Raw genomic sequence first — 18,016 nt, forward strand, 5'->3', positions numbered from 1 at the left:
GTGAGCTCCCTGGGGCTGAGAGAATTGCTATGTGTGGAGGCAGCGCTGGTGCTGGCTGTGGGGTTGTGCAAAAGATGGCTTTTGCCCCCTCTGCCTGTCACTGTGTATGCAGAGAGCTTTGCTGTGGAGGTTCAGATGTGAATTCCAGCTTGTTCAGGAGCAGGTGCAACATCTGTTCTTCTGCTGCTGCCTGGGCTCTGCTCCTCTGGCAGGGCTCAGAGCGCTGGTGATCTGTTTGGGCCATGGCACAGGGGGCACCCAGCCCACCCCATGCACTCCCTGCCCTCTGCAGCCCACCTGCCTGGAGCACCAGTGCCCTCATTTCCCACCCGAGTCCCCTTGCAATGCTCCACGGCTGCCAGCTGCTGCCAGATGTGCTGCCCCTGACTCGAGGAAGCAATCCCTTGTGCATCATGCCTGTTCCCTGCTCCCCCATGGCCGTGGGTTGCACCCTGGTGCTGTGGCAATGGAGAGCCAGGGTTGGGACTGCACGCCTGGAGCAGCTGCACAATGTCACCTGTACCCGTCCTTCCAGCAAGCCGGAGCTTGCAGGGACAGCAGGTCCCGGCATGCAGGGCTCTATCAGCAGCTCGGCAGCCCCTGCTCGGATCTGGAGGGAACATCTCATGCCAAGAGCCGTCCCCCAGGGCTGCAGCTCACAGTTGGCGCTGGCAGCAGCTGGCACCCGTTTTTTAGACCTCTTCCCAAACCCTCTCAGGAGGTGCTGGGGAGGACAGAGGGTGCAGGGGCAGAGCTGACAGCCCAGGGCCGGGGGGGAATGCAGCCGTCAGATATTTCCCCAAACCTCTCCTGCTTTGCAACATACCCATTGGAAAGAAAGGATCTGACAGCAGTAAAACTGTCGTGTGGCTGTGCTGCTTTTTTTTTTTTTTAAAGTTCTATGATAGCTTTTCTTCTCCCCCCCTCCCTCCCATACCCCCCTGCCTTTTTTTAATAGCTAATGCATCTGTCACTACTTTCCTAATGAGCTTTCCGAAAGGGCCTTGGGGACCTCTACCTATCCGTGTGGGTTTGGATTGGAGCTCTCTCCGGGGAGGCTGAGGGAATTCAGCTCCCCGTGTCACCCCCAGCTCCTCTCCGAGGGCAGATTGTCCGGAGGGAGGGAGGGAGGGGAAGGCAGCAATATCTCAGTGCTCGGATTGCTGGCGTGCACCCCCTGCAATCACAGCCAATAATGACAAAAAGACGGGGCTGCTGCCAGAGATAGAGAGCTGAGCTCCAAGCGTTACAGCAATGTCACAGCCTTGGGACTGCTGCTGGCTGCTACTGGAAAGAAATTTCCTCACAACAGGCAGAGTTATAGGAAGGAGCCATTGATTGCATTAAAAAAAACACCCTCCCCACTTTTTTTTTTTTTTTAATAATATATTTTGGCATGGATTTTCAAGGCTTTTTTTTTTTCCCAGCCACCCCCCCCCCCCCGCCCTCTCTCTCCATTCGCCATTGAAGTTGCGTTCAATAAAACCCATCGCCCGAGAGCGTCTGTTCGCGTGTTCTCAGCAGCACAATGGGCAGAGGGCTGCAGTGTGCAGAGCTCAGCAGCCTCGTGCAGACAATGAGGGGCTGGGAGCGGGCGGTGGGGGCTTTGCCTTATGTTTTTTTTCCCACCTGCCGGCCCCCACTACTAATTGTAATCACAAAAGGCAAATGGGAAGGCACCAGAGGAGCAGGGCTGTGGTTCACTGGGGTCATGGTCTCCATCAGTCATTCTCCCAGCCTGTTGCTGGGTAAAAGCCTGGCTCCTTGGTTTGTCAAACGCGTGGTGAAAGCCTCTTCACCTCAGAAAAAAAAAAAAAAAAAAAAGAGGAAAAAAAGAAAGATGGAAAAAGCATGAACATCCCACTGCAGTCCATGGGAGACTCTCCATTGAATCATCTCCGTAGATGGGAAAATAGAGCGTTGATGACTCAGACACAAACCTGGGATTTCATCCTCTCTCTGACACCACTGGCAAACTGCTCAGGATCCAATCCAGCCCAGATTGAGCTGCCGTTCCCATTCAGTAGGGCATGAGGGGTTGAACCAGCGCCTGTGTTTCCCTCCGCAGCGCTAACCCGACATTGCATGGTGGTGGAGGAGCTAATGACTATTAATGCCGGCGAGATGCTTTCAGATCTCTAGATAAAAGGTGCTCAAGGAGGGAAAATTATTATCAACATGGGCCAAATGGCTACAGGGGATTGGAAATCTGTTTGTATTTGTAGGATGTAACCACTAAGGAGGGAGAGACTGGGACAATGGAGCATGCACAGCACTAATGGAACAAGCGTAGGAAAGAGGGTATCTCTGGAGACCCTTAGAAACCGTTTCCCAGTGGTGAGATCTGCTGGGGTTGTTTGTTCTGCTTCCCAGATGAGAGCTGCGGTCGTGGACGCTTTTATCTCTTGCAAACTGGACTGGGCAGAGGGACAGAGCGTGCTGCGGGGATGTGCCCCAGGGCTCTCTGCTGGGTGGGCTCATGCACGTAACCATCCTCAGCTTCCATTTCTGTCATTGTGCTTTACAGCAGAGGAATCCAGACAGGAAATTTTCACCCAGATTTTGCAGGCAAGGATGATTCAAGTCTGGCTTCTGGCAGGGATGCAAGGGCATGACTTTGGCATCTTGGGCCTGCAGTGGCAACAGAAAGCTTTCTCAGAGTTTGCACATCACCGTACCATCCCGGGATGGAGTGAGGGGACAAGGTGCAGGTTGAGATGTGGATTTAGGTTCCTTGAAGCCTGGGAGATGCACTGTTTCCAGCCCATTCATTGTGTTTCCCAGTGCAAACCCATTTCTCCGCGTGGTGACGGCGCATACCGACGCACAGTGGTCCAGGTTAGCTCTGAGCCCGGTGGTGCCAGGTGCTGTGCAAACACAGGTTGTTCCCTGGAGATTACAACCAAGTTAGACAAGCTGTTCCTTATCTGAGGGCTGATAATGCCGAGAGCCCTGTGTGGTGCTGTGCAAAGCGTGCAGGAAAAGCAGCCTGGCTCCGGGGAGCTCGCATCCCTCTTACCCACAGTTCCTGGCTGCTGGGCCATGCACCGTGCCGACATCGTGCTGTCGCCTTTGCTCCGTGCCGTGCCCGTGGGCTGAGCCCCATTTTGTGCCCTGGGGAGCTGCAGCCTTTCCCACTGAAGACCTGCAGCGCACCACGCTCTTTTTTCCCTCCTGGACACTTTCCTGAGGTTCTTTCTTCCCTCTCATTTTCTCTACCATCAAATGAAAGGCATTCAGACCAGAACGGTTCAGTCTGCTCTTTGTGTCTGGAAAACAGAACACCAAAGACAGCTGGACCTACCCGCGATGGCCACGGCCGTGGCAACAGTGGCTCTTTGTTAGCGTTGTTGTCTCTGCCCCTATCTGCAGCGTCTGGGGCCCTGCCTCTTTAAAGCCTTAGTGCGCTGTGTCAAAGCCAACAGAGAGTTCAGCTTATTAATGGATTCGCTAGGTTAATATCCCAACAGTTTTGTGTTGTGTTGGTTTTGTTTTGGTTTTTCTTTTTTTCTTTCCCCCCACCAGCGTAGTTCAGAAGAAGGGGGGAGGGGAGAGAAGGGGGATCCGGTCCCATTGGTGGGGAGGAGGGCACGGCGTGGCTCATGGCTTTGGGGATCAGAGCTGGAAGGGTTGGTGGGGCCACGAAGAGGTGGTGGCCCAGCCCTTCCCTTCCTGTCTGCATGTACATCTCTCTCTATCTCCTTCTCCTGCGGGGTTCCCTGCATCAAAGCTTCTTCCAGTTCTTATGCTAATGAGGTGCATTAATGCTTAATGACTGTGAACAGGCTTGTTTAATTGCACCTATCTGAGCAGGAGGCACGTTGCTGTATAAGAGGGAACGACCATGTAAGCAGCTGCATGCCCTCCTGGACAGTCTTAATTACATGTAAAACTGATGTGATCTAAACCACCAGGCTGGTGATTAGTTTAGTGAGGCAGGTGGTACTTTGCAATTCAGTGCCTCGGAAACTCTAGAGCAAGTGAGATCAGATTCTTTCGTAGGCTATGGAGGATAAGGCAAGCCCTGATCATCCTTGAATTTGATGTTGGGTGGGGACAAGCACGGCATAGTAGATTAATTTAATTAATTTATTGCAGTTAGTTTGCAAAGACATTATCCGCCGGCGTCTGTGCAGAATACTGAGCAGTCCCATTAATGCAATGCTATTTTGCCCGCAAATCCTCTCTCCCCACCCCTTACAGGAGGAATGAGCTGCGATGGTCTCAGCTTTCCGCAGCGTTATCTCGCGCTGTTTGAATGCGACCGATTGTCTGAACTACAAAGGGGCCCGGCGCTAATGCAAAGCCATCCCTATTGGCACCAGACCTAGATTAATGACTCTGCATGCATTGCCTTGGCTTGAAACTGGATTTCCCTCCAGCAGCTCCTGGCTCTGCTGTCTGCACTCCCGTATCCGTGCAATTGTTTGCCCTGCGCGGGCGGCGGGTCCAGGAGCACCTCCAGGTGTGAAGGCTGTGAGGTCGGGGTGTGCAGGTATGGAGATAGCTGTCATCGCAGCCATCTGCTGCTAATTGCCCGTCCTCGCTTCTTGTGGTTATTTGTTTTGCTGTTACGCACCAGAGGGGGATTTAAAAACAAGGATTAAATAATTCTTAAAAAAACCTCCACCTTTCTTTTAGAAATCAGTTTGGGCAGAGGAATCACAGGATCATTAAAGTTGGGAAAGGCCACGAAGTTCATCGGGTCCAACTGTTAACCCATCCCCACCATGCCCACTAACCACATCTCTGTAATGTGGCAGCACTTCGGGGTGCTGCTGCTCTCAGTGGCCCCAGGGAACATCCCCGTCCCATCCTCATCGCCATGCAGACCCTTTCTCTCAGCCTCTCCTGCCTCACCGCTCCTCCGTTCCCTGTCCCCATCCCTTGCACTCTCTGATCTCTCCCTGCCTGCTGGGGCCCCTCAGGAGGCTCTTCCTGACGTTACTCCCACAACAACCACTTCCTTCCCCTCCTGGCAGCCCCCGGCTCCGCAACCGTCCCTGGCTCGCCCTGTCCCTCGCTATCTCCCCCAGACCCCTCTTTTGTTTCTCCCCTTCCAACGGACTGTTTATTTTGTGACAGCGCTTATCTTGGATTCAAAGGCTCTTTCTGTATGCAGAGAACCTACAGCTGCAGGGCCACCGGGTGGGAGGTGAATCCATGTCCTACATTTCCCCTCTCCTGCTTCCAAAGCCCCAGTGTCCCCAGCACCTATAGGGTTTTAGAATCAGAGAACCCAAACCTGCCATGCTGGGTGGCTTTCACCCCGTAACGAAGCCTCTCTCCAGCCCATCTCTTCCAACCACGTTGCTTTCTTCACAAAATGAATCTCCACTGCAGTTCAGGATTGCTGGTGGGAAGTGGGGGCCCAACCATGGCATCCTCCCGCAGGGCTGAACCCTGCTCTGTGGGGCCATGGTGGCCTGCCTTCCCACAGGGGGAGATGGAGACCTCACCGTATGCCTCCTCCTTGTCCACCCCTCATCTCCATTTCCCATCTTGTTCCACCAGGTCATGTTTTGTTTCTCCCTTGGCCTTGCTATGGCCCTGATGGCAGACGTTGGGTGGAAAGCAAGACTTTTCCTCTGCACAGCCCCATTGTGACCTCACTGAGGTGGTCCTGAGCCACCACACACAAGGGCCCTGTTGTGGTGCAGCGGGCCTCGCTGCCATGTTGGAAATGGCCGCCATGTTGGATGTGACCGCCATGTTGGACATGTCTGCCATGTTGGACATGGTGGCCATGTTGGACGTGACAGCCATTTTGGATGTGACCGCCATATTGGACGTGACCGCCATGTAGGACATGACCTCCATGTTTCCATCCCCTCCCCTGGGCCCAACGAGGCACTGTGGTGTTATGCAGGGAGATGTCCCAGCACCTCCACCATGGCATTGTATGGGGCTGGGAGGGCTCAACCCAGGGCCGTCTGCTGGTACAGCAGCCTGCTGCCCAGCCACAACCCCAGCAAAGCCTTTTTTTAGTGCTCCCTGTTTGCCAGGCGCACTTCCTTTCTTTTGATTCTTACCACCTACATACAGTCTGACTGCAATGGCAAGAAAAAGAAAAAAAAAAAAAAAGAGAATTGCAACATTCAGGAGAAGGCTTTTCTGTCTAATGACGTTAAATTTATTAACCAAAACTCCAGCTGCACCAGGCTGGGATCTAATAATATTCAGGCTATGGAGACATCAAGTAGAAAGAAGCTTAAAGCCCTTTTTATTTCACAGTAAAACTGTCAGTAAATAACTGGATTGTCTTGAGACTGAGAAAATGGGGATTTATCTTCCTGAACATGAAAAGTGTGCTTATTTTTTTTTATCAGCTTCAAAAAGCCCCAGCAACCTTGATTTTCCTTCCACACCGTTCTCAGCAGCTCTGCCAAGCCCCAAAACCACACAAATCAAGAGACAGGCTCTAAAGATATTTTTAATTAAATTAATTCCTTTTCCTTCCTTCCCCATTTCTCCCTCGTCCCCTCCTCCATCCTCTCTTTCTCTCTCCCTGTGTCCCCAGCTAATGACTTCTAAGCACTGTGACATTTCAGCGCTGGCTGTCACTAACACCACACCTCCGTGCTGGTTATAAATTGGGCACAGAGACATCAAATTCCCCGCAGAAGGTCCCCGTTTGATGATATTCTCCGAGGTAAATCTCCAATAGCTCCCTGTTTTCTTTAATAACGCTAATAGGCATAGATTAATTAAACTGTTATATTACTTCCTCCTTTCTACCAGCACCAGTTAGAAATCTTATTACCTGCTCCTCTCCGCTTGCCTTTTCCCCAAGGTGGTTCTATTCCAACCAGTTACCAAGGTTTCTCGGAGGCTGTAGCACGAGGTGAAGCTGCGGATGGCAGATCCTGCCTCCAGCCCCCCAAGCCCCACCGACCCCATTGCAGCAGGGTCGGGATCGAGCCAGCTCCATCTGAAGCGGTTCTGTCTTGAAAGCAACAGCAGGGCTATTGTTGAGTCTGGATGCCCCCTCTAAAAGGGACCACAGCTGTAGGAAAAGGAATTGTATACATCCATCAACTCCTCCAGGGCCCCAGGATGTATTAGTTAAGATTGTGGGATAGCATGTCTCGGCGCTGCTGAAGGGCTCCTTTGAATGACACGTTGGATATACTGTTGCACATCTGGCTGCTGTATTATTGCATTGCTCTACGGTTGCGTTTTCCAGACCGCGGGAATGCGTTGTTCCTTGGGGGGAGCGTGTGGGGAGATGAGGGGATGCATCCCGAGGGTGGGGGTGGGGGGAGCGATGCTTTCACACAAAATGCCGTGTTGCCATTTGAAATCCGCTCCAGAGCTTCCTGCTCTAATTAAATTTGTCACCATCGTTACTATAATGCCTGCCATTCCTCCGGTGCTTTTTTGTTCCCAAGGATCCCAAAACATGAGAGAGGCAAGGGCAGAAGCTCCGTGTCTTCTGCAGGCACTTTATTTCAGAGCAGACCCAGGAAAATGCTGGTTGTAGGAGCTGCGAAGCACGGCGGCTGTGGTTTGGGGCACTGATTTCTGAGCAGGGGACATGCGGGGGTTTGAGCATCTCTTACCCTTACACATAAGGCATCTCCTGGGACCGCTGATTTGTGGCAGTGCCTTGTTATCACTTGGCTCATCCCACCATCAGCCCCCCCTGCACCCCACACACAGAGCCCCTCTGCATTGCCCCGGTGCGGCCGGCGGCTGCTCTGCGCCGGGAGGATTCGCTAATTGCTGTCGGCTCTTAATATGGCCCCTGATGCTGCCAGAGCGGCGTGAAGGGCTCGGAGCAGGAGGCACAACCTGCTCCATCGTGTCTTCTGTGTCAGCCTGCGATGAACTGAATGCAAAAAGGCTGTCTGAGCTGCAAACAGCGGAGCCTTTGGAAATTTAAAGGTGCAGAGCGTGGAAAACAAAGGCGCAGCAGCGATTGCACTGCTGAATATTCATCCCTGATCCCGCGAGGAGCAGAGCCCACAGAAACGTATGGGAGGGACCTTGGGCTGAACCCCATCTTGGGCTCCAGTCCAGATTGGAGCGGGGAGGGCAAATTAGTCCTTAATGCACATATATCTTAGACTAAAACCTGATAAGGGAACTCTCCTATGTTAATTTACCTGAGTTATTTACTATACTGATTGCTGAAGGTACTCTGATTAGCGCATGAAATATTTCTATACCTTCGGTCTGATTAACCCATATCTGCAAAATAAATATTTGTCTCATTATAGTTATGCGATCGTGCAATCAAAAAACCCTGTCGTAACGGAAAAGAGAGCGAGTATCCGTGTGGGAAAGGCAGGGAACAGTGGCACGGGGTGGCTGGGGAGCAGTGCAAAGCTGTGGCGTAGCCCTTCGTGGTCAGAGGAGGGTCAGCCCTTGGGAATCACAGGGGTGAGTCCCAGCAGGATCCCAGCCTCCAGCTTTCAGAAACAGAAGCAGGGAGTTCCCGGCAGCGCGCTGCGTGTGCCAGGCTCCCAGACGATCTCCTAAAATAGCCCAGCGCACCAGGCGGTGGCACCGGGGGAGCACGCGGAGGATGGAGTGTTCAGTCTTGCTGGCCCAGATCCGGGGAGGGGGGGGCTGGCAGCTCCCTGCCCAGGGCAGAGATGGATGGAAGCATGATCTGTGCACCGGGTGGCAGGGAGCAGATTTGGGGCAGCCGCCGGTGCCGGCACCGCCGTGCATGCAGAGCCGTAAGTCATCCAGAGGATGCTCTTTTGCATATGCTCGGGTAGGGAAGGAGTTTTATGGAGGCTGTGCAGAAGAGCTAAGTCAAGAGGTTGCTTTATGGCTCGCGGGTCCCAGCGTAGAGAGTGGAGCATCCCAGATGCAGCATATAGCAAAGCCTGGCGGCGCCGCGGAGCGCTGCTGCAGCGCAGAGTGGCTGTGAGCACCACTCTGCAAAAGAGCTGAAGTCATTTTTCTTCTAAGGGCAGGGGGTAGCGGGGAGAAAATATGAAGGCAGCCCTGTTGCTAAGGAAATCTGCTCTTTGTATGGTCGTACATTTAGGTAATGCTAATGAAAGGCCATATAGTAGCGAGGTGCAGATGTCAGCACTGTGCACTCCTGGATATTTGATTAGCATTTCTTTGACTTTGCTTCCTCTAACAGAAATACCTGAGTACTGGGTATTAGGAAAATAAAATCCCCCTTCTCCTCTGCCAACCCCACAGCACACGTATGGAGAGAAAGGAAAAACCTCACCAAAAATAAGATGCTCCATAACGAATGCGTGTTTCCCCCCTCCCTCGCAAACCCTGGAGAGGATGAGAGCAAACATGTGATGAGAACAGAAATAGTCACATCACTTAATGCATTGCTGGACGGGACCCAGCCGGCACAGCGATGAACCTGGCAGGAGACCCGACAGCAGCAAATCAGCATAGCATCCTATTGAATGGCTGGTGGCCCACGCTTGTGTTAAACCTTGGGACTGCATGTTGAGGTTTCCCTCCTGACTCTGGCTGCTTTTGGGAGCAAAAGCTGTGCGTGCTCTATCCAAGCACCCAGCACGCTGCAGATCTGCTGTGGTTTGCATGATTATGTGCACGGTGTCCTAGCCTGGGTCCGCTGTTCTGCTCCGTGCTGCTCTCTGGAGCACCGTGCCCTGCTCAGGAACGTGGCTGGCAGCATGAGTCAGCCCTTCTCCTGCTCGCAGGGGTCGAGTGGCTGTCCCTGTCTGTGCGTCACTAAGAAAAGCACCCAGAAATGTAAGCGCTTGGTGCTTGCATGTCATGTCTTAAAGACCAGCTGCTCTGCGTGAGACTTCCTGAGAGCGAGAGCGCTTGAATGGAGCCCTTATATCTCTCTCTCTCTTTTTTCCTCTTTGCACCGTGGGCTCTGTTCCTTGCTTTTTGCTTTTGCTCCCTGGAGGGAGTCCCTGGGAAGTGCTCTGGCTCCTGCAAGCAGCGTTGCCTTCGGGGCTACCTCCAGCAGTGGCCATCTCTGTGCCGTGTCCCCGTGCCATCTCTGTGCCATGCTGGGCTGCCCCCCGGGGTGGCAGCAAGGAGGCTTTCTGGGTGCTGCCCCTCCCTCTCGCCGTTGTGCAACGTCCCAAGGGCAATGACAGCAGTGCTTACGTGGAGCGGTGATATTGGGAAAGTATGCAGTCATTTTGAACTGTTCTCCTTGTGGCTCCCTTCCCTTAAGGTGGTTCCGTTTCTTCTTCTCCCTCTCTCAGCACGTTCAGGGAGTACCTCGCGACAGCCCCTGGCCCAGCATCCGTGAGTGCTGTGGGCATGTGGGAGTCTGTGCTCCTGCAGAGGAACAACATTCCCATCAAAGGACTCTCCTTTCCCTATCCCTCCCTTCTTGCTGTGGTGATTTTATGGCTTCCTTGCCTTTACTCTTGGTGGCAGCAGTGTTAGCAGTGGGTGGCTTTTGAAAGCAAAGCACAAGGAGGATGCGGAGCCTCACCTGCTCGTGGGTGCTCTGCATCTCTGTCCCCAGTGTGACTGTCCCTGGGTGCAGTGTGAGCAGGGCACCTGCTGTGCCTGGGGACAGAGGCACCCGGGGAAGGGATGCCAAGGCAGCCAGGTGTTGTTTACTCCAGAATGATGGTGAAAGGATGAGGCTGCAGTGGAAGGAGATCTGCTCACGCGTGCACGAGAACAACACTAAAAAATACATGGTGAAGGTCACAGAGTCAGGCACCGAGCGCATAACAAATCCTGGTGTTAAGACACCTGAGCGGCTTACAGCCAGCAGAGCCGTGACTTCCTTAGGGCACTGCCTGCATTCTGCAGCCATGAGCTGCTCTGCAGCTGTGCCCCACTACCTGGTGCCTAACCGCAGCGCTGTGCTCGCATCCCACATGTGGGATGGCACTGCTCCTCCTGGGCTGTCCTCAGGTGGGAAGCGCTCACTCTGCCCTCACCTCCTGCTTTCCCTTTTCTCTCTGTGTCCCTTCCACCTCCAGGCTGGAGGATGGAGAGGGTGAGCAGGATGCTACCAGCAGGTTGTTCTCCATCTGGTCTTTGGTTTGACTCAGCTGAAGGCAGAGGTGGAAGAGTTCAGGACATCTCAGCTGGACTGAGGGATGCTGCTTCCCGTACCTGATCTTAGAGATGGGGCTGGGAGTTATCACGGCTTTTCTTTGCAAGAGAGCCCTCCACCGGGGCCGTGTGTTGTGGACATAAAAGGAGATCTGCAGAGGGAATATTTTCACCCTGAATGCTGCTGAGGAACGTGTGTTTTGCTGATAGCAGTGGCTCAAAGCTGATTTTCTGTCCCAGGAAAGAGAAAGCAGAGTGATCTGGCTGTAAATTCTTCCCTGGCTTTGCTAGGGAGAAAACAATACTTTCTCAATGAAAAACCTCCCAGAAATGCTGGGCATGGGCATGGTGTGTGTCTGCTTCACCGCTTCACCCACGGGTACAGCCCTGCGTTGGTTTGGCGGAAAATTGGTGGAGTGTCCAGGGAAGGATGGAGGCTCCGGGGGTCCTCCTGGGTACGTTGTGGTGACACATATATGGAGAGGGGCTGAGAGAAGGGACAGAACTACCATAAAAGCCGTGCAGCAACTTTGCAGCAGCTGAGTGAGACCTTCCCAGCAGGACCCATAGATTTCCTCCCTCCCAGCATGTGCTGAAAAAGTATTCATAAATATCCCAGCCGCTGCTAACCGTCCTTTTCTGCTGGGAATTGCCATTAGCTGCTAAATTCAGTGTTTTACATATAAAAAGCACTGAGACTTAATTCCGCACCATGCTTCCTTCAAAGTCCTTGAGAAGGGACGGCTCTGGGCTGGATCGCAGCTGGAGGTGCTGGGAGGGGGAGGCTGTGGTGCTGCCCAGCACTCAGAAGTTCCCAGTGGCAGCAGTGCGCTCCCTGAAGATGGACCGAATTGTGGTCATCCCCACTGAACACAAACGTGATGCTCCATCCGAGTCCAAGAATGGATGGAATTTTGCATCCCTGATGGTCATTGCCCCCATCGTGTTTCATACCTGTGCTGCAGGCTGGGCATGGGGAGATGGGGATGGCCACAGAGCTGGGGAGTGCTGGGAGGAAGGGCCTTGGCACGGCTTGTGCTTGTGGCTCTGCTCCCAAACACTGCAGGGTGCTGGCCGCAGGCAGCGGGGTGACGCAGAGCGGTGTTGGTGTTTCCATGAGGATGCAGTTACCTGAGGACAGGAAGGAGGAGGGGTTGGAGCTGGAAGAAAGGGCCCCGCTTGTGTTACGCATCGCTGGGCTGCGAGGAGCGCGGGGCTGTTTGCTTTGGAGCCGTGGGTTGGTTGGTTGGTTGGTTGCTGTGTGTGGAGTGGTTTGTGTGCATGTTGCTTAGGGGCAAAAAAAAAAAAGAAAAAAAGAAAAAAAAAGAAAAGGGAAAAAGAAAGGAAAGAAAAGCTGGTTTTCCTAGAGACCTGTGCAGTGCAGATGTATTGAGAATAGAGTCATTCTCGCTGCAGTGGGCGCAGGGGTGAATCCCAACCCAAGAACTCAGCGCAGCTCAGCGCCTTCCATTGCCATCAGGTCCCAATGCCATCAGGTTTGTGCTGTGCAAACAGAAATGGGGCTGAGCCCACAGGTCCAGGCAGGGCTGCATGTGGCTCACACTGCGTTGCGTCTCCCCTCCGCCAGCCCCAGGGTGATTCCTACTCGCTGATAGGAGCAGCTCTCATTTTTATCCCGGAGGCAAAAATCACTGGAAATAATGCTTCATCACTCTGAAGGTCCTGACACCACCCTCAGCCGCCGCATCACAACCTCCTGTCGCAACGGTGATCCGCGTCTGTGTCACATCTCGCCTCGCAGATAAAAGCTGCTCCGCGGGCACCTTTTGTACTGAAATACGGAGCCTTTAAAATGGGAAAGAAACAACAAAATGTAGGACGCCACACAAAGCTGACCCACTGGGGACTGGGGGGTGGGGGGGAAAACCGCAAAGAGGAGGGCTTGACACACAAAAATTGTTTTGTTAACAAAGCATCATTGTTCCGCTCTGAATCGGTTTGACTGGAGTGGGAGAAACACCCCATCTGGAGACAGATGGAGGGCTCTCTGGATGAAGGGGCGGCGGGAGGGGGGCTGGCAGAGGGCATTGTCTGCAGCACCTTGGTGAGGGGAGCGAGGGGCTGTGCCCCCCACCCACTGCCCCTGCCCTCCCCGTGTCGCGCTGGGTGCTGGTGGTGCTGCGGGAGGTGCACGTCCCCCCTGCAAAGGGTTTGCTTTGCTTCTTGTTGCTGCAATGCAGGCTCCGGCTATGGGAGGATGCTGCAGGGAGATGGGAACAGCAGGAATGCAACCTGGAAATGCATTGGGAAGGGCTGTGCTGGGGTCCTTGGTGGCTGCATCAGGACGCTCCCCAGCAGCTCCTGCTCCCTCTGCTGCCTTCCGCACCCGCTGGGAACTCCAGGCTGAGTTCTGCTCCTGCCAGCTCTTAGAGGGATCGCATCCTGCCCGCCGCATCTGAATTCCTGATTACTTGCTAATTGCTTGACACACTCTACTTGCAATGCAAGAGAAAGGCTCACGTCATCCTCTGTGGTTTGCCAGGGGAGAGTGTGAACCTCTTTTTGACTTGCCTTGAAATAGATGAAAAAGAATAGAGCTTGATATGATTAATGTGAAAACTTCAGCTCGGTTTCCTGCCTGGGCATCTCGATGTTACCATGCCAGGTTTTTGGAGGGCTGGGGGCACTATCTGCCCATAGTCCCCATCTGCTGGGGACGTTTCGAGATCCTGCAGCAAGCCATGGCGTCAGGGAAGGATTCAGGTGGTTGCCTCGAGGCACTGCTGAGATAATACCTCGAGGGCTCCTATTCAGACCCACTGGGGCCTTTCCATTTGCATGGCGGAAATCTATTCAGATGCACTGAGAGCAGGCGGTCACCCGTGCTGGAGGACCAGGGGAGCGCACGGCTTACACACAGCCATGCAAAAGGAAAAGGTGATTCTGGTTCTGGGCTCAGAGCTGCCCCTGCCAATGCTCCATTGTCTCCTGGCCCATGTCTATCAGGCACAGGGAGTGTGAGGGTGATGGACGATGTGTGGCACTTCACACTGTGCAACCCATGATGTCCCAGTGTCACTGGGATGCATCTCAGAGATAGAGGTGGCTTTGGGGTGAATTGTGGCCCCAAGGAGGAACAGGAAGGATGCTGGGCTTGTTTAGCTTGGAGAAGAGAAGGCTCTGGGGAGACCTAATTGCAGTCTTCTAGTACTTGAAGGGAGCTTACAAGCAGGAGGGAAACCGACTTACATGGTCTGATAGTGATAGGACAGAGGGGAATGGCTTTAGACTAAAAGAGGGAAGATTTAGGTTAGATATTAGGAAGAAATTTTTAACTCAGAGGGGAGTGAGGTGCTGGAACAGATTGCCCAGAGAGGCTGTGGATGCCCCATCTCTGGAAGTTCTCAAAGCCAGATTGAACGGGAACCTGGGCAGCCTGATTCGATGGGGACCAGCCCATGGCAGGGGGTTGGAAATAGATGATCTTGAAGGTTCCCTCCAACCTAAGCCATTCTGATTTGTAGAACCTCCAGCCTTGCTTTCTCCCTGTACAGGGTGGGAATAAAAGCACTGAGCTCCTCTCTCGGGGCATGAATTAATGCTTCTGAGAGCTGCTGGGGAAGAGGTGCTAGGATAAGCACAGAACAGATTAATCTGCAGCGACTTGGCGTCTCAGCACTGATGCTGATCAGTGGTGTGAAGGCACTTGGGGAGGTCGGGAGCACGCAGGCAGTGTGGAGCAGAGGCAGAATCCTTGAGATTGCTAAAGACCATTTCGATCAAGTCCAACCATTGACCTGTCCCCACCACGCCCACCAAACCACGTCCCCAAGTGCCACATCTTACCCAAGTCGAGGGGAGGGAGCTCATTAAAAAGGGGCAGCCTGCAAGCTGGTCTGATGCTGTGAGTTTGCAGCCTGATCCTCTTGGTTTTGTGAGGAAAACACTGCGGTGAGCAGTGTCAGCCCTCCCTGCTGCCAGCAGGGGAATGTGACAAGCTGGCACCTGGAGAGGGCATGGAAAGGTACCCAGTTACAGGGATGGGGCTGGAACAAAAGAGATTTCACCTCCAGGATCAATTCCTCTCCATTTTCTGGGCTGTGCATGTGTGAGTGTGTGCGGGGAGCGCTGCTGAGCTCCAGCCGGGCTCTCCTCAGGAACGCTGGTTTTTCCCAAAACGGAGAGAGCAGTGTGAGATCCCCAGGGACATGTCTAGAAATAGCAAGGCCAGGCTGGGTTTGCAGTGCCTGAAAGCCATCAGCAAAGCTGGACGCGTGCCGCTCACAGCCTTTCCCTGCTCCAAGTGCTGGTGCACATGGTTCCACATGGGTGCCAGCACCTTTGCTCTCCATCGCACAGCTGCCCAGCCAGAAAAACCCAACCCATTTTCATTGACATTCCAGCTGTGCCAGGCACCAGGACGCATTAACCCACAGCTCTGGGCAGGATTTGGCAGGATCCCACGGCCCAGGTTGCATGTTGCTCCATCAGGGGCAAATTGGGTTCATTTATGGGGTGTTTTTTGACATTGCGCCTTCTCCTGAGCGCCGCCGGGGAGGAGCCATGGAGAGCACAGATGTGCATCCCAAGCATAGCGCAACAAGGTTCCTGATTTAAGGGCTGTGATTAACCTCTTTCCGACGGTTGCTAACCAGGTGCAGGATTGTAACGGGGAGAGGAGGAAGCTCAGTGAATGCGGCCAGCTTTCCTCTGTCACCTGGTGCTCCATACTGGTGCCATTTTCTGCCTGGAAATTTGAATTTAGGATTGTGAAGGGCTCGGGGACACTGCTCTCCAGGTCCCATCTCCTCCTTCCCCGCTCAGAATCCTACAAACAAGGCATCGACGCAGCTCAGTATGTAAGGCTTGGGATGTGCATGCGTGAGGATAAGGCAGAAAATCACCTTGGATCCCACCTTGCTTGGGGGATGTTCACCAGACAGACTCCGTGCCCAGGTGTCCCTGACAGCACCTGACGGTGATCTTTGGAGAACTGGGTGTGGGGAGGAGAGCATAGGAGCATTTTTCTGTGGTTCGGCATTAAAATGAGCACGTTGCAGCCTGTGTTTTGTCATCAAAGGTTAAATTGTGCTTTGTTGTCAAAGGTTAAACCCAGAGCTGGCAAACTGGCTGATTTGTAGGAGATTTGGCATCGTGAGATCTGAGGCACATATTCGAGACGTGGCGTTGCTCGCTGTGCCTCCAGCTCCTCTGCCCACAGCTGGTGCCAAATCGAGCTGCAGATGTCCCTGTTCATTGCAGGGGAGTTGGACTGGATGACCTTTAAAGCTCCCTTCCAACTCAAACAATTCTATGATTCTATGATGCCAGTTCCCAGCTCTGTTCTCCATAGGCAATGCCATGTTTCACCCATTTCCCCCACCACTGCCCTGGTGTCACGTTTGGGTTGAGATCAGCTTCAAAGTTGGCTGCAGGTTGGCCAAATCCTGCATTATTTCTCCATGGGAATCTGAGTATATGGGCGCATGCATGGCACACACACAGCCCAGAGCCCTCCCCAGCCCCTCACTGCAACCAAAACCTGGGTTTTTCCCTGTAGAAGACTTCACTCCAGATTTCCCCAGACAGAGAGCGGCCAGCACTGTGCTCTGACCAGTTTACAGAGTCAAGAGTTGTCAATCCCTTGGAGCAGGGGAACGGCGAGGAGAAAATGGGCCTGGGGGAAGGCAGAGAGGTGATGGGCTTGGGAAGTGGGAGGAGGCAGAACAGTTTGTTAAAAACAATTAATAGTTGCTACAACCGAGGGTTTAAACTGAAAGCAAAGCCTTAGGGACAGTGGAAATGAAGTGGCTTAAGATTGTTATTTCGTTGCTTAATTTTTTTTTTAAATATAATATGCTAAATGGAAATAGGTATCCTTCTCTAGCAGGAGAGGAAGGGAATGGAAGACATGCTGGGGAAAAGCAAGTGGGATCTCGGATCTGCATCGCTCACTGAATTACTGGCAGGTCTTTTGTAACATCTGTTAAAAATAAAACAAACATTCATTTCCATTTCTTGCTGCCTGAGATGGCTTCTGCAAAAAATTTCAACCTGTCCAGGAATTTGTCTTGAAAGTTGCCCTCCCTCTCCTCACGCCTCCTCTTCTCCAGGGGAGATTTCCTTCCTGCACTTCCCAGGGGCTCCATTAGCCCCACATTAAAGCCTTTTTACTTTCCTCTAAAACTCTCCATCGAAGTAAAAGGAATTCTAATAAACCGCTGGGAAGAGTCGGCTATTCACTCTTTCCATGGAAACACGGCGCTGCCTCGGAGCAGAGCTCCTCTCCACGGAGCCTGGGTCACGGCGGGAGGAGACTGAGCAGGGATGGAGAGATGGTTTCCATTATAAGAGACCTTTTGAGAGAAATAATCGCTGCTCTCCCACCACGGAAAGCCTTTGAGATGAGGGGTTTCAGCACGCCAAGAGAGCGCAGCGGCGTTGGAGGGGATTCAGTGTGCAGAAACTCATTAAACAGCTGATGAGTGGGCACCAAGCTCTAAATTGCCCTCTCGATGGCAGGGACAAGCCTGCAGTGGACAGAGCTCGTGCTGGGCAGAATCATATTATCATAGAATGGTCGGGTTGGAAGGGACCTTAATGATCATAGAACCGTAAAATGATAGAATGGGTTGGGTTGGGTTACATTGGGTTAGGTTGGGTTGGAAGGAACCTTAATAGTCACAGAACCATAGAATGATAGAATGTTTGAGTTGGAAGGGTCCTTAATGTTCACAAAACCACAGAATGGTTGGTTTGGAAGGGACCTCACAGCCCCCCAGCCTCAGCCCTGCTGTGGGCTTATTGCCCCCCCGGCTCAGGCTGCCTAGGACCCATCCATGGCTTCGGCCATCTCCAGGAATGCTGCACCCCCTGCTCTGGGCAGCAGTGCCAGCACCTCACCACCCTCTGAGTGGACAATTTCCCCTTTGCATCCGACCTACATCTCCCCTCTCTTAGTTTGGAACTGCTATGGGGGAATCAGGAATGGGGACACAAGCAGCAAGGGGATGGGCTGTCAAGGAGGCAGTGTTGACTCCACACCTGTGGCCATGGTTCACAATGG

The 18,016-nt window shown here is 53.1% G+C and overlaps 1 protein-coding gene across 5 annotated transcripts in view; it reads left to right on the forward strand.

Moving 5' to 3' along the window:
* RAI1 (retinoic acid induced 1) overlaps window positions 1–18,016 on the forward strand; it is a 59,441-nt gene that overhangs the window by 8,049 nt on the left and 33,376 nt on the right. Inside the window, exon 1 of one of the 5 annotated variants that reach the window (XM_085237456.1) lies at window positions 7,818–8,687. The exons of the other annotated variants lie outside the window; for them this stretch is intronic. The gene's annotated coding sequence lies outside the window, so the exon portion shown is untranslated. Of the gene's footprint in view, window positions 1–7,817; window positions 8,688–18,016 lie in introns of those variants that run through there. 5 annotated transcript variants of the gene reach the window in all.

The sequence above is a fragment of the Meleagris gallopavo genome, chromosome 16 (assembly GCF_905368555.1).
Source record: "Meleagris gallopavo chromosome 16, MGAL_WU_HG_1.1, whole genome shotgun sequence".
Taxonomy (NCBI): Eukaryota; Metazoa; Chordata; class Aves; order Galliformes; family Phasianidae; genus Meleagris; species Meleagris gallopavo.